The sequence below is a fragment of the Tamandua tetradactyla genome, chromosome 14 (assembly GCF_023851605.1).
Source record: "Tamandua tetradactyla isolate mTamTet1 chromosome 14, mTamTet1.pri, whole genome shotgun sequence".
NCBI lineage: Eukaryota > Metazoa > Chordata > Mammalia > Pilosa > Myrmecophagidae > Tamandua > Tamandua tetradactyla.
This window is the reverse complement of record NC_135340.1, coordinates 67,801,166-67,815,559: the sequence shown is the minus strand read 5'-3', so window position 1 is coordinate 67,815,559 and position 14,394 is coordinate 67,801,166. Positions and strand designations below refer to the sequence as shown.

Genomic DNA, 14,394 nt, shown 5'->3' with positions numbered 1-14,394 from the left:
ATTCTAACAGACATGCAAAATCTCATCAAAAATCAAATCAGTGAGCTGAGGGAGGATATAAAGAAGGCAATGGGTGAACAAATGAAGAAATCAAAAGTCTGAAAAAACAAATTACAGAACTTATGAGAAAGAAAGGCACAATAGAAGAGATTAAAAAAACAATGGAAATCTACAATGATAGATTTAAAGAGGAAGAAGAAAGGATTAGTGAACTGGAGGATTGGACATCTGAAATCTGACAGACAAAAGAAAATATATGGAAAAATACAAGCAGGATCTCATGGAATTGAATGACAACATGAAGCACATGAATACACATGTTGTGGGTGACCCAGAAGTAGAAGAGACAGGGAAAGGAGGTGAAAGGCTAATGAAGGAAATTATCCCTGAAAATTTCCCATCTCTTATGAAAGACATAAAATTACAGATCCAAGAATGCAGCATACCACAAACAGAATAGATCCAAACAGACATACTCCAGAACACTTACTAATCAGACTATCAGATGTCAAAGACAAAGAGAGAATTTTGAAAGCAGCAAGAGAAAAGCAATCCATCATATACAAGGGAAGCCCAATAAGACTATTTGTGGATTTCTCAACAGAAACCATAGAGGCAAAAAGGCAGTGGTATGATATATTTAAGATTCTAAAAGAGAAAAACTGCCAACCAAGGATTTCTTATCCACAAAATTGTCCTTCAAATATGAGGAGGAAATTAAACTATTTTCAGACAAACAATCACTGAAAATTTGTGACCAAGAGACTGGCTCTGCAAGAAATACTACCGGGAGCACTAGAAGCAGATAGGAAAAGACATGAGAGAGAGAGGTGTGGAGAAGAGTGTAGAAATGAAGACTATTAGTAAAAGTAAAAAAGAGAAAAAAAATTAGATGTGACATACAAAATCCAAAAGACAAAATGGTAGAAGAAAGTACTGTCTATATAGTAGTAACACTAAATATTAATGATTAAGAGACAAAGGAGGGCACTATGTATTAATAAAAAGTTGAATTAATAAATTCAACAAGAAGACATAACAATCATAAATATTTATGCACCAAGCCAGAGTGCTCAAAAATATATGAGGCAAACACTGAAAACAGAAATAGAAACCTCTATGATAATAGTTGGAAACTTCAATTCCTCACTCTCATCAATGGACAGAACATCTAGACAGAGGATCAATAAGAAAACAGAGAATTTGAATAATACAATGAATTATTAGATTTAACAGACATTTATAGAACATTACACCCCACAGCAGCAGGATACACCTTTTTCTCAACTGCTCATGGATCATTGTCAAGGATAGCCCATATGCTGGATCACAAAGCAAATCTCAGTAAATTTAAAAGGTTAAAATCATACAAAACACTTTCTTGGATCATAATGCAATGAAGTTGGAAATCACTAACAGGCAGAGGGCCAGAAAATTCACAAATATATGGAGGCTAAACAACACCCTCTTAAACAATCAGTGGGTCAAGGAAGAAATTACAAGAGAAATCAGTAAATATCTCAATGAAGATGAAAACACAACATATCAAAATTTGTGGGATGCAACAAAGGCAGTGCTAAGAGAGAAATTTATTGCCTTAAATGCCTATATCAAAAAAGAAGAATGAGCGAAAATCAAGGAATTAACTGTTCACTTGGAAGAAACCTCAACAAACCAATCACAAGAGGTTGAATCAGTCAACAAGAAGCTCCCAAAAGAGAAAAGCCCAGGACCCAATGGCTTGACATGTGAATTCTACCAAATATTCAAGAAATTATTAGTAAGTACCAATCCTGCTCAAATTCTTCAAAACAATTGAAGAGGATGGAAGGCTACCTAACTCATTCTATGAAGCCAACAACATCCTCATACCAAAGCCAGACAAAAATACTACAAGAAAAGAAAATTACAGACCAATCTCTCTAATGAATATAGATGCAAAAATCCTAAACAAAATTCTAGCAAATCAAATCCATCAATATTAAAAGAAGTATACATCATAACCATGTGGGATTTATTCCAGCTATGCAAGGATGGTTCAACATAAGAAAATCAGTTAATGTAATACACCATATCAACAAATCAATGCAGGAAAACATATGATCATCTCAATTGATGCAGAAACAGCATTTGACAAAATTCAACATCCTTTCTTGATGAAAACACTTCAAAGGATAGGAATAGAAGGGAACTTCCCCAACATGATGAAAAGAATATATGAAAAACCCACAACTAACATCATCTTCAATGGGGAAAGACAAAAAGCTTTCTCCCTAAGATCAGGAACAAGGCAAAGATGTCCACCATCACCACTGTTATTCAACATTGTGTTGGAAGTTCTAGCCAGAGCAATTAGACAAGAAAAAGAAATAAAAGGCATCCAAATTGGAATGGAAGAAGTAAAACTCTCACTGTTTGCAGATGATATGATATTATATGTCAAAAACCTCAAAAAATCTACAGCAAAGCTACTAGAGCTAACAAATGAGTATAGCAAAGTGCAAGGTACAAGATCAACATTCAAAAATCAGTAGTGCTTCTATAAACTGGTAATGAACAACCTGAGGAGGAAATCAAGAAAAAAATTACATTTTCAATTCCAACCAAAATAATAAAATATTTAGGAATAAATTTAACTAAGGATACAAAAGACCTATACACAGTAAAATGCAAGAAATTGCTAAAAAAAAAAAAAAATCACAGAAACCTAAATAAATGGAAGGGCATACCATGTTATTGGATTGGAAGACTAAATATAGTTAAGATGTTAATTCTATCTAAATTTATTTTAAAGATTCAATGAAATACCAATTAAAATCAAAAAAACTTACTTTGCAGAAATAGAAAAAACAATAACCAAATTTACTCGGAAGGGCAGGGCACCCCAAGTAGCTAAAAATATCAAGAATGAAAAATGAAGTAGGAGGTCTCATGCTACCTGACTTTATGCATTATTATGAAGCTACAGTGGTCAAAACAGCATAGTACTGGCATAAAGATAGATAAATGGACCAAGGGAATCAAATAGAGTGTTTAGAAATAGACCCTCTCATCTACAGACAGTTGATTTTTGATAATGCAGTCAAGCCAACTCACCTGGGACTGAGCAGTCTCTTCAATAAATGGTGCTGGGAGAATTGAATATCCACATGCAAAAGAATGAAAGAGGGTCAAATTCTCACATTTCATACAAAGTTTAACTCAAAATAGATCAAAGACGTAAACATTAGAGCTAAGACTATAAAACTTTTAGAAGAAAATGTAGGGAAATATCATAAAATTTATAATACGTGGCAGCTTCCTAGACCCTAAACCCAAAGCACAAGCATTGAAGAAATAGATAAATGGGATTTCCTCAAAATTAACACTTTTCTGTATCAAAGAACTTTGTCAAGAAAGTAAAAAGGCAATGGGAGACAATATTTGGAAACCAATATCAGATAAGGGTTTCGCATGCAGAATATATAAAGAGATTGTTCAACTCGACAACAAAAAGACAAACAACCCATTTAAAATATGGGCAAAGGACATGAACAGACACTTCTCAAAAGAGGAAATACAATTGGCCAAAAGGCACATGAAAAGATGCTCAATTTCCCTGGCTATTTGGGAAATGCAAATCAAAACCACTATGAGATATCATCTCACACCCATCAGAATGGCCATTTTCAATAAAACAGAAAACAAGTGCTGGAGAGGAGGTGAAGAAAGAGGAACACTTATCCACTGTTGGTGGGAATGTCAAATGGTACAACCTCTGTGGAAGGCAGTTTGGCAATTCCTCAGGAACCTAAGTATAGAATTGACATATGATCTGGCAATACCATTGCTAGGTATCTACTCAGAGGACATGAGGGTAAGGACACAAACGGACATTTGCACACCAATGTTAATAGCAGCATTATTTACAATTGCCAAGAGATGGAAACAGCCCAAATATCCATCAACAGAAGAGTGGCTAAACAAGCTGCGGTATATACATACGATGGAATATTATGCAGCTGTAAGACAGAATAAGGTTGTGAAGCATGTAACAACATGGATAGACCTTGAGGACATTATGCTGAATGAGATTAGCCAGGAACAAAAGGACAAATACTGTATAATCGCACTGATATGAACTAACATTAGTGAATGAACCTGGATAATTTCAGCTAAGAACAGAAACCATCAGGAGCTAGAAATAGGGTAGATATTGGAGCTGAAGGGATACAGATTGTGCAACAGTACTGATTGAAAAATTCAGAAATGGATTGCACAATACTATCTAACTGTAATCAAATAATGTTAGTATACTGAATGAAGCTGAATATGAGAATGACGGAGGAGAGCTGGGGGCACAAATGAAATCAGAAGGAAAGATAGATGATAAAGACTGAGATGGTATAATCTAGGAATGCCTAGAGTGCACAATGACAGTGACTAAATGTATAAATTGAAAAATATTTTTGCATGAGGAAGAACAAAGGAATGTCAATATTGCAGGATGTTGAAAATAGATGGCAATTCATATTTGAAAACTTTAACTTATGCATAAGACTAAAGCAAAAAATGTTTATTTGGTACAAAATTAATATTTTGACTAGTGCATTTCCTATATATGGAAATTAATATAGTATAACTTACGTGGACAGTTTAATTGAACACCTTAACTACACAGAACCTTGAGTAGGGCATGAGGTTTAGTAGGTTTGTCCAGAGTGATGCCCTAATAAATCCCAGAGTTCTTCTGAATAAAGAAGTATTTGCAAAGCCCCCTTGGGGAGATGGTGAGAAAGGGGGAAATTTTAACTTCCCCATTTGGAGAAGGCCTGATATTCTCACAAGCAGTGGGGACAACTAAAGCAATAGGCCGAGCCCTCAATTTGGGGGGTTGTTCATATGAAACCTATCCCCACAAAGGATAGGCTAAGTCTACTTAAAATTAGGCCTAAGAGTCACCCCCAGAGAACCTCTTTTGTTGTTCAGATGTGGCCTCTCTCTCAGCCAACACGACAAGCAAACTCATTGCCCTCCCCTTCTCTACATGGGACATGATTCCCAAGGGTGTAAACCTTCTGGCAATGTGGGACAGAAATTCTAAAATGAGCTGGGACTCAGCATCAAAGGATTGAGAAAACCTCCTAGACCAAAAGGAGTAAGAGAGAAATGAAACAAAATAAACTGTCAATGGCTGAGAGATTTCAGAGTCGAGAGGTTATCCTAGAGGTTATTCTTACACATTATATAGATATCACCATTTTAGTTAAGGTACTTTGGAGAGGCTGGAGGCAAGTGCCTGAAAATGTAGAGTTGTGTTCCAGTAGCCATGTTTCTTGAAGGTCATTGTATAATGATGTAGCTTTTGCAATGTGACTGTGTGATTGTGAAAACCTAGTGTCTGATGCTCCTTTTATCGACAGTATGGACAGATGAGTAAAATATATGGATTAAAATAAATAAATAATGGGGGAACAAATGTTACAAAAATAAATTTAGTAGATTGAAATGCTAGTGATCAATGAAAGGAAGGGGTAAGCGGTATGGTATGTATGAATTTTTTTCTTTTTTCTACTCATTTCTTTTTCTGAATTGATGCAAACGTTCTAAGAAATGATCATGATGATGAATATACAACTATGTGATGATATTGTGAATTACTGATTATATATATAGAATGGAATGATCATATGGTAAGAAGGTTTATGTTTGTATGTCAGTATGTTTAATAAATAAAATAAATTTAAAAAAAAAAAAGAAAGAAGGCAATAAAAAAAAAAAACACAATGAGAGGGTCCACGGGTACCTCAGTGCTTAGAATGCCCGCCTTCCATGCAGGAGACCGGGTTCAATTCCCGGACCATACATACACACACACAAAAAAAAACGCAACGAGATATCATCTCACATTCCACTAGAATGGCCGGTATTAAAAAAAGAAAAAAAAAACAGTAAGTGCTGGAGAGGATGTGAAGAAAGAAACACACTTATCCACTGTTGGTGGGAATGTAAAATGGTATAACTGCTGTGGAAAGCAGTTCTGCAGTTCCTCAGGAAGCTAAGTATGGAATTGCCATATGATCCAGCAATCCCATTGCTAGGTACCTATTCAGAGGATATGAGGGCAAGGACACAAATGGACATTTGCACACCAATCTTTTTAGCAGCATTATTTATAATTGCCAAGAGATGGAAACAGCCCAAATGTCCATCAACAGATGAGTGGCTAAACAAGCTGTGTTATATACATACAGTGGAATATTATGAAGCCGTAAGATGGAATAAAGTCATGAATCATGTAACAACATGGATGGATCTTGAAGACATTATACTGAGTGAAATTAGCCAGAAAGAAAATTACAAATACAGTATGGTCTCACTGATATGAACTAACATTAATGAGTGAACTTGGAGAACTGAAGTTAAGAACACAGGTTATCAGGAGATAGAAATAGGGTAGAGATTGGATAATTGGTGCTGAAGGAATACAGATTGTGCAACAGGATTGATTATAAAAATTCAGAAATGGATAGACAATCTACCTGATCATAGCACAATAACGTAAGTATAATGAATGAAACTGAATGTGAAAATGATAGAGGGAGAAGAACTGGGGACACGTATGAAATCAGAAGGAAAGATAGACAATAAAGATTGAGATGGTATAAGTTAGGAATGCCTAGAGTGTAGGATAATATAGTGACTAAATGTATAAATTAAAAAATGTTTTTGCATTAGGAAGAACAAAGGAATGTCAGTATTGTAAGGTGTTGAAAATAGATGGTCATTCATATTTTAAAATTTCAACTTCTGCAAGGACATTTTATGATATAGAATTGTGTGAGGCACCTATTTATAATTGAATTAAATGAGCAAAATGAAATAAACAGGCTTAGTTTGTAATTATCAATAAATGGAATTCTAAAATAAAAAAAAAATTTCAACTTCTGTGTAAGACTAAACGGAGAAATGTTTATTTTGTGCAAAACTTATATTTTGATGAGTGCATTTTCTAATTTAACTTGTATGGTCAGTTTAATTGAACACCATAATTACATGGAATCTTGAATAGGGCATGAGATTTTGTTGGTTTGTCGAGATTGGTGTGATGGCCTGATAAATCCCAGAGTGATTTGGACAGTGAGTAAAAAGTACTTGCAAAGTCCTCTTGGGGGGATGGGGAGAAAGGCAGGATGGGGAGAAAGGAGGAAAATTTTCAACTTGCCCATTTGGAGATTTCCTGATAATCTAGGAAGCAGTGGGGACAACCAAATCAATAGGCCAAGCCCTCAATCTTGAGGGTAGCCCCTATGAAACTAATCCTTGCAAAGGATAGGCTAAGCCTACTTAAATTATGCCTAAGAGTCACCCCTAGAGAACCTCTTTTGTTGTTCAGATATGGCCTCTCTCTTTCTAAGCCGACACAGCAAGTGAACTCATGGCCCTCCCCCCTCTACATGGGACATGAATCCCAAGGGGAATAAACCTCCCTGGCAACATGGGACAGAAATCCTGGGATGAGCTGGGACTCGGCATTAAGGGATTGAGAAAACCTTCTCAACCAAAAGGGGGAAGAGAGATATGAGACAAAATAAAGTGTCAGTGGCTGAGAGATTTCAAACAGAATTGAGAGGTTAACCTAGAGGTTATTTTTACGTATTATATAGGTATTCCCTTTTTAGTTTATGGTGTACTAGAAGTGGCTAGAGGGAAGTACCTGAAACTGTAGAGCTGTGTTCCAGTAGCCATGCTTCTTGAAGGTGTTTGTATAATGATATAGCTTTTGCAATGTGACTGTGTGATTGTGAAAACCTTGTATTTGATGCTCCTTTTATCTACGGTATGGACAGATGAGTAAAAAACATGGGTAAAAAATAAATAATAGGAGGAACAAAGGTTAAAGTAGACTGAAACACTAGTGGTCAATGAGAGAGGGACAAGGGGTTTGGCATGTATGTTTTTTCTTTTTTCTTTTTTCTTTTTATTTCTTTTGCTAGAGAGAAGCAAATGTTCAAAGAAACAATCACGGTGCAAATACACAACTATGTGATGATATTGTGAGCCACTGATTGGACACAATGTATAGAACGTTTGTATGTTTGTTGTTTATAATAAAAAATATTAAAAAAAAAAAAAAAGGAACTAGGAAAGAGGGACACCAGTTAGAGAAACAAAAATCACTCTGTGTTTATCAAATACAAGGATTTAATACAAGGGATTCGTTAACACCAATGATGGAAGAGCTGAGAAACCAAACAAGAAATGAACTACAATAATAAACCATCAGCACCCCTAGGGGTGGACAGTAGTCATCAACAAGGAGCCACTGAAATTTCATGTTTTAAGATATTCTTTGGAGGGGGCACAAGGGTATTTCAGTGGCAGAATTTTCACCTGCCACGGGGGTGACCAGGGTTTGATTCCCGGCCCATGCACTTCTCAAAACAAACAAACAAAAGAAACCAACAAAAGCAAATGAAAAAGTCAACAAATGGTGCTACAATAATGGGATATTCACATGGAAAAAGAATGAAATGTGACCCTGACATACAGTATACTTTCTACCCTGTTTCTAAGATCAACATTCCATAGCCAAACCCCAAAAGGGCCTGTGGTGGCTTGGAGCTATGTCCCCCCAAAACACAAACAAATAAACATGTTCTTAAATTTAATCCATTCCTGTGAGTGTGAACCCATCATAAATAGGACCTTTTGATGAGGTTACTTCAGTTAAAAGTGGGGTCCAACTGATTCAGCATGGGTATTAATCCTATTACTGAAGGTTTTAGAGAGACTAAAATCACAGGGTGCAGACAGAAGTTGGAAGTCACCAGAACCCAGAAGAGAAAAGAGAAATCAGGAAAGGCCACTATGAGCATTGCCAGATGACAGAAAAGCCAAGGACCAAGGATCACTAGCAGCCAGCCTCAAAATGCCACAGTTTTCTGGGAGAAAGCATCCCCTTGATGACAACTTGCTTTTAGACCTCTCCTAGCCTCAAAACAATGAACCAATAAATTCCCATTGTGTAAGCCTACTCCTTGCATGGTATTTGTTTCAGCACCTAGGACGTTAAAACAAGGCCCACGCCCTCGCTCAGGAGGCCAAGATGAGTGAGTTCTCTAGGTTCACAGGAAACAGTTCCAGAGAAAGGATGGTGTTCCAGGAAATAATACTCTGTGATGCACTCCTAGGAGCCATTTGTCAAAAACTTTCCCCATGGGTATGCCAAAATATTGGGGGAGGTGCAAAAATGTTTTCCTTTCCATTTAACGGATAATCACAGAATAAAAGAAAATGAGAGGGTAAGAGACAAAGAAGCAGGAGAGTGGAAGAACAGAGCAAGAGAAAGAGGGTGAGCTAGCCAATGTCAGATTCCACTGCCTGCCTGTTCACACCTCCTACTAGTCCCTGCTACATGAAAAATTGTCCCAGCCAATCCCTTTCCCCTTTCCCATTAATCCGTCTAGCTAGGTGTTCTACTGTGTCATAGTTTCCCAGGCTGCTATGACAAATCCCATACAACGGATTGGCTTAAACAATGATAATTTATCGGCCCATGGTTTCAGAGGCCTGAAGTCCAAATCAAAGTGTTAGCAAAACCATGCTTTCTTCCAGGTTTGGTAATGTTCTCGTGCTGGCTGTCAGCAATCCTTGGGGTTCCTTAGCTTGTTTCTCTGGACCTGTGTCATGGTAATGCCCTTTCCTTTCTCTCCTAGATTCCCTTTGTCTTCCTACTTCTCACTGTATCCTCTCTTTCTCTTTATAAAGCCTCTAGTAATCTGAATTAAGACCCAACTTCATTTAGTCGGGTCACACCTTAATTTAAAATAATATCTTCATGAGATCCTACTTATAATGGGTTCACACTCACAGCAATGTGGATTAATCCACATTAATCTAAATTAATGTGGATTAAATTGAGTACATAATCCAGTCTACCACAAACTGCTAGCCAAAAAACATAAAGGAAAATTTTCTTTGCACCAAAAATGAAAAGTAAAAAATATGTGATTTTACTAAGATATTTAAATAGCTATAAATATCTATTTGGTCCATTTTAATTCTTATATTACATTAAATAGTATTAATTTTGTGTTGGCAAATAAGAATAATAGCTTTTGGTTCCTATTATCTCTATAACCATCAATCTCTAACAAATCAATTCAGATCCTTCCTTAGATTCTTTGAGAAAATATTAGCAAAATAACATGGCTTATCTTTCCATTTTTAATTTAAGTTGCCTGAAGTGTCTTTTTCCTTTCTTCAGCTGTTTACTCTAATGTTCAGCATCTGCAGAATTCTAGTACTACAGTTAGACCAGCCTGGAGAGTTTCTAATTTCTTGCACTTTCAGTTCTGGCCTTATTTCTGACCCCAGGGAAATACAATGCTGCTTCTGGAATCTTTCTAAATCACACAAGGACTGTTGTGTAAGGACATTTTGCTGAGCTGAGTTTATGACTCAGAGCTTTTGAACTTCTAAGTTCCAGTATCTGTTCTTAGACTTTGTCTCAACAGGCCTTCCCAGTTTCTCCCTACTCCACATTATAGAAATTAGATCAAAAGATTGATGAGACAAATAATATCTTTAGACAAAGTGCTACTCAATGCTTGTTTATAATAAGATATTTTAGAGAATGGGAAAGAAGGGTTAGTGTTTGGCAGTCATTTAGAAATTAGCAGAATACTAATTGAGTACCTACTATATACCAAACAATTTCACATATATTTTCCCATTTAATCTTTAAAGTAACCCTGTGATCTAGACATTAATTCAATTATCTCCATCTTAAAAGATAAAACTGAGATTCAGAGGGGTTAAATCCCTTGCCCAAGAATCCCACTACTAATGAATATCATATGATTTGAGCTCAAATTCTTTGACTCCTGGTTCAGAATTCTTTTCACTGCACCGTTCTTTATTGAAAAACATTAGCACATCCCACAATTGAAATTTCTCATCAATTACATATGATCCATTTTTTAATATAAACCTTAGTAACATAAATAATACAATTTTATTCCAATACAACTCAAAGGATCACCTTTTCTAGAAAAATGGAATTGATAGTTTCCCCTATTCTTTGGATAGCCTCACTTCAGGAAACCTAGGAAGGATGAAATTCACCGATACTTTCTGCTGTCCCCAACTGTTCCCAGGGTCCCTTAAAAACAGAAATAAACCCCTGTCTAAAGCAGACTATTCAATGTCCCCCTCCTTTTGGAATAAATGGGGCTCTTTTACTGAGGAAGCTGCTAATATGGCATCAGGCTATTAATGGGAAAAGCATTTACTTTAGATTAGAAGAGTGTAAGGTAGAGTGGGGGCCCTCTATGACTGGCTATTAGGAATGTTAATTAAATATTTATAATGTCTAAATTAGCATAGTGAAAGCTCAATTCATCAATTTGTTCTGGTCTGTTTGTAAGGAGAAAAAAATAACTCCAAATGCTCTTGAAGAAAGATGCTATGCGTGGGTCAATAGGAAGATGACTGAACAATTTATTATAATTCTGTGGTAAACTTTTTATTTTGATTTTATTTAAAGGTACTTGTTGCTGCACCTTACCTTAAAGACCATTTACCACAGTCAATATAATGGAGAGCCATGCATTATTCATTGTTATCCAATGAAAAATTTGCTAAGGTACTTCAATGCTGAGTGTCTGATTGATTAATTGATTGCTTGATAGTTACTTCCAAAAAGTAGGGAATAGGTTGAATGTTGAGAACTGGGGTTGGACGCCAGAAGCCCTGGGTCCTTATCTATCACTAACTAGCCCACTGAAGGCTCTAGCTTTCCAAGTCTTGAAATGACACGTTGCTAATAGAGTTGTTTTCAGGCTTCCTGGTTAATAATTGAGAGGAATAGTTGGACATTCACTGAAAACTGCTATGTGGCTGCTTCTCCCTGGGTCTAGTGTGAGGTAGCCAAGTACATTAACGCCTAAATGCCCACAGACGTGGGTGCTTAATGAATGTACTTTATGAATTCCATTAGTTATAATTTTTTCCACCTTATTTTATTATACGGAAGTCTCAAAAGGGAAAGGCCAACTGTCCAAACTATTTTCAACCACAGATGATGCTGGCAAGAATGAAGATTTTTCATCACCAACACTTCAAATGAATTTGACTGTAGCTGGCTGAAGTTCATAACTGCTTCACACACTTTGGGGTCAACACCCTTAATTATAGGGGTAAAAGTTTGGAATTTTTTACTGGCCCACTCTCCCCATATTAGACCAATAGTTTCAAGTTCATATTACATTAGAATACTTACTCCCCAAAATTAAAAATACAAAACTTTATGAAGATCCTTCCGTTTGTTTGTGGCCAAAATGAACTGTTTTCTTTCATCTTATAGGTATGCCGCTTGCTTTTCCTATGGTGACATAGCCAGAACTAGAATTTTGACCCTTCTCTATATGGGTGCATCTGATCTCCCTCTTTCTTTCCTCCTTTGGACAAGCTGGCCTTCCCTAGAGAGAGGACTAGTGTGAAAGGGTTAAAGGTTCTCTGGTCAAAATGGCCCAACAGAAGGAGCCCGGCCCGGAGCTGAAATCTAAGTGCTAATGACCGCTGCCCTTCACCCCGCTGCTGTCCACCGGCCGGACCTGCGGCCGGATGGGGGCCGGGACTGGGAGGGGGCACAATGTTCTGCATTTAACATTTGAACTTCTCCTATCCGAGGCAGCAGGCCGTTTTGTCCTGGGGTCGCTGACCCTGGCTCCCCATCAGCTGCCCTGAAACCTTAATTGAATGACAGATGGTCATCTTCGGGGGCGCCAGAAGCTGCGGGCGACCAGCGGCGCGGGGGCAGCGGCCTCCGGCCTCCGAGGTCCTGCCCGGGCCCTGCTGGCGAGGTGCGAGCAGCTGAGGCAGTAGGCGGCCTACGGAGCTTACTCGGCCCGCGGGTTCCGCGCAGTCCGACCGCTCCGGCCAAATCCACAGCCCCGCGCTCCAGGTAGAAAACCAACCTAAGCGACCTCGCAGGCTATGGGTCGCCGGGTCCTAGCGCCCCTACCTTCCTCCCAGGCAGAGAGCCCGACGTAGAGTGGGCCAAGCTAGGCCTGCAGCACGACGCCCGGGGAAACAGTCGGGAGCCGCGGCCCGGCCTCTAGCCCTGGAAGGCGGCCGACGAGGGACAAAACCCTCTCCAGTCCTAGGCCCGAAGTCCTGATTCCAGCATCCCCGGGCCCTGAGCGTCGAGTGGTGGGGCCTACACGGCTCAGGGCCAGCGCCCAACCGACCGGCACCCGGGCCTGACCGGTCTGCTAAGGGCTGCTAGCAGGACGAAGGAGGCCGGAACCCGCGCCGCACGCCCCGGGGCGCCAAGAGGGCCTCCTCGAGAGCGCTATTCCCGGCCGGAAGCCAACAAGGCCTAGAGGTTCCCGGAGGCTCCCGTTGGCTGAACCCGGCTGATGCCCGCACGCGGGAATCCAGCACCGACCCGGCTGCAGAGAGCTTACAGAACTCTGGGTTAAAGTAAAAGATGGGCACCCCAAAAGGCTCCTGGAGGCATCACGGCCTAGCTGCGCAGGTAGCGCTGCCTCAGCTGCCAGTCCACGCCCTAGTGTCCTGTTTCTTTAAAATAAAAACGGCGAGCCCTACAATTACTGGGATTACAGTGAGCGGGTATTGATCTGCAGCCGGCATTGCAGGATGAAGCAGGCAGGCAGAGGCAGACATCGCCGCCCCCACCCCCAGACGCCGCCATGTCTTGCAAAACGCCAAAAAAAAAAAAAAACCACGTTTTTAAATGTTTGATTTCAGGCGCACTACCAGCACCTGCTGCAAAAGAATGACATTCCCCCCCCCCCCGAACGTGCCCGAGGGGCCGCACCTCCTCCCCTCCGCCCATGGGCCTCTCAGGCCCGAAATAGCCACGCTGCCACCTTCAGCCTTGTTTCTTTCTTTCTTTTTGTAATTACTGAAGGGAAATATACACATAAAAAAAAAAATCCTCCCCGGCAGGCGCGAGCGGGGGTGGCGAGAAGGCCGGCGAAGGCGGTAATGCAACCCTAATGCACAGATAGCTGACATCAACTTCCGTCAGGCAGCTCCTGGAGATCGAACCTTTCGATTGTAACTGGGACAATTTGCATAGTGATTCCCTTTCAGTGCTTTCCCGGGTCCATAACAAGCCCAGGCAGCTATTCAAATGCAAGTTGCATCCCCAAATGCTAGGCTGGCCTGACCAAAAAGAGCCACCCCGCGCCTGGAAGAGGCGAGACCCGCGCTCCAGTTCTCGTCTTTCTCTTTTCTCCTCTCTTCTCCCTTTCTCTTCTCTGGTTCCTGATTTAACTGGAAGCTGTTTATTTATGGCTGCAAATGTGTGTGAGCGAGAGTTGGGGGGGACTGATCTTTGCCTGGACTTAAAGATGGAGCCGAAGGCGCTGGAGGGAATTT

The 14,394-nt window shown here is 39.5% G+C and overlaps 1 long non-coding RNA gene across 2 annotated transcripts in view; it reads right to left on the bottom strand.

Annotated features, from left to right (window-relative positions):
- The window catches only part of LOC143655162 (uncharacterized), a 603,365-nt gene extending 589,986 nt beyond the window's left edge, over positions 1-13,379 (bottom strand). For both annotated transcript variants that reach the window (XR_013162082.1, XR_013162083.1), the window contains exon 1: positions 13,010-13,379. This is a non-coding gene — a long non-coding RNA (uncharacterized LOC143655162). The remainder of the gene's footprint in view (positions 1-13,009) is intronic.
- Positions 13,380-14,394: the final 1,015 nt, after the last annotated feature.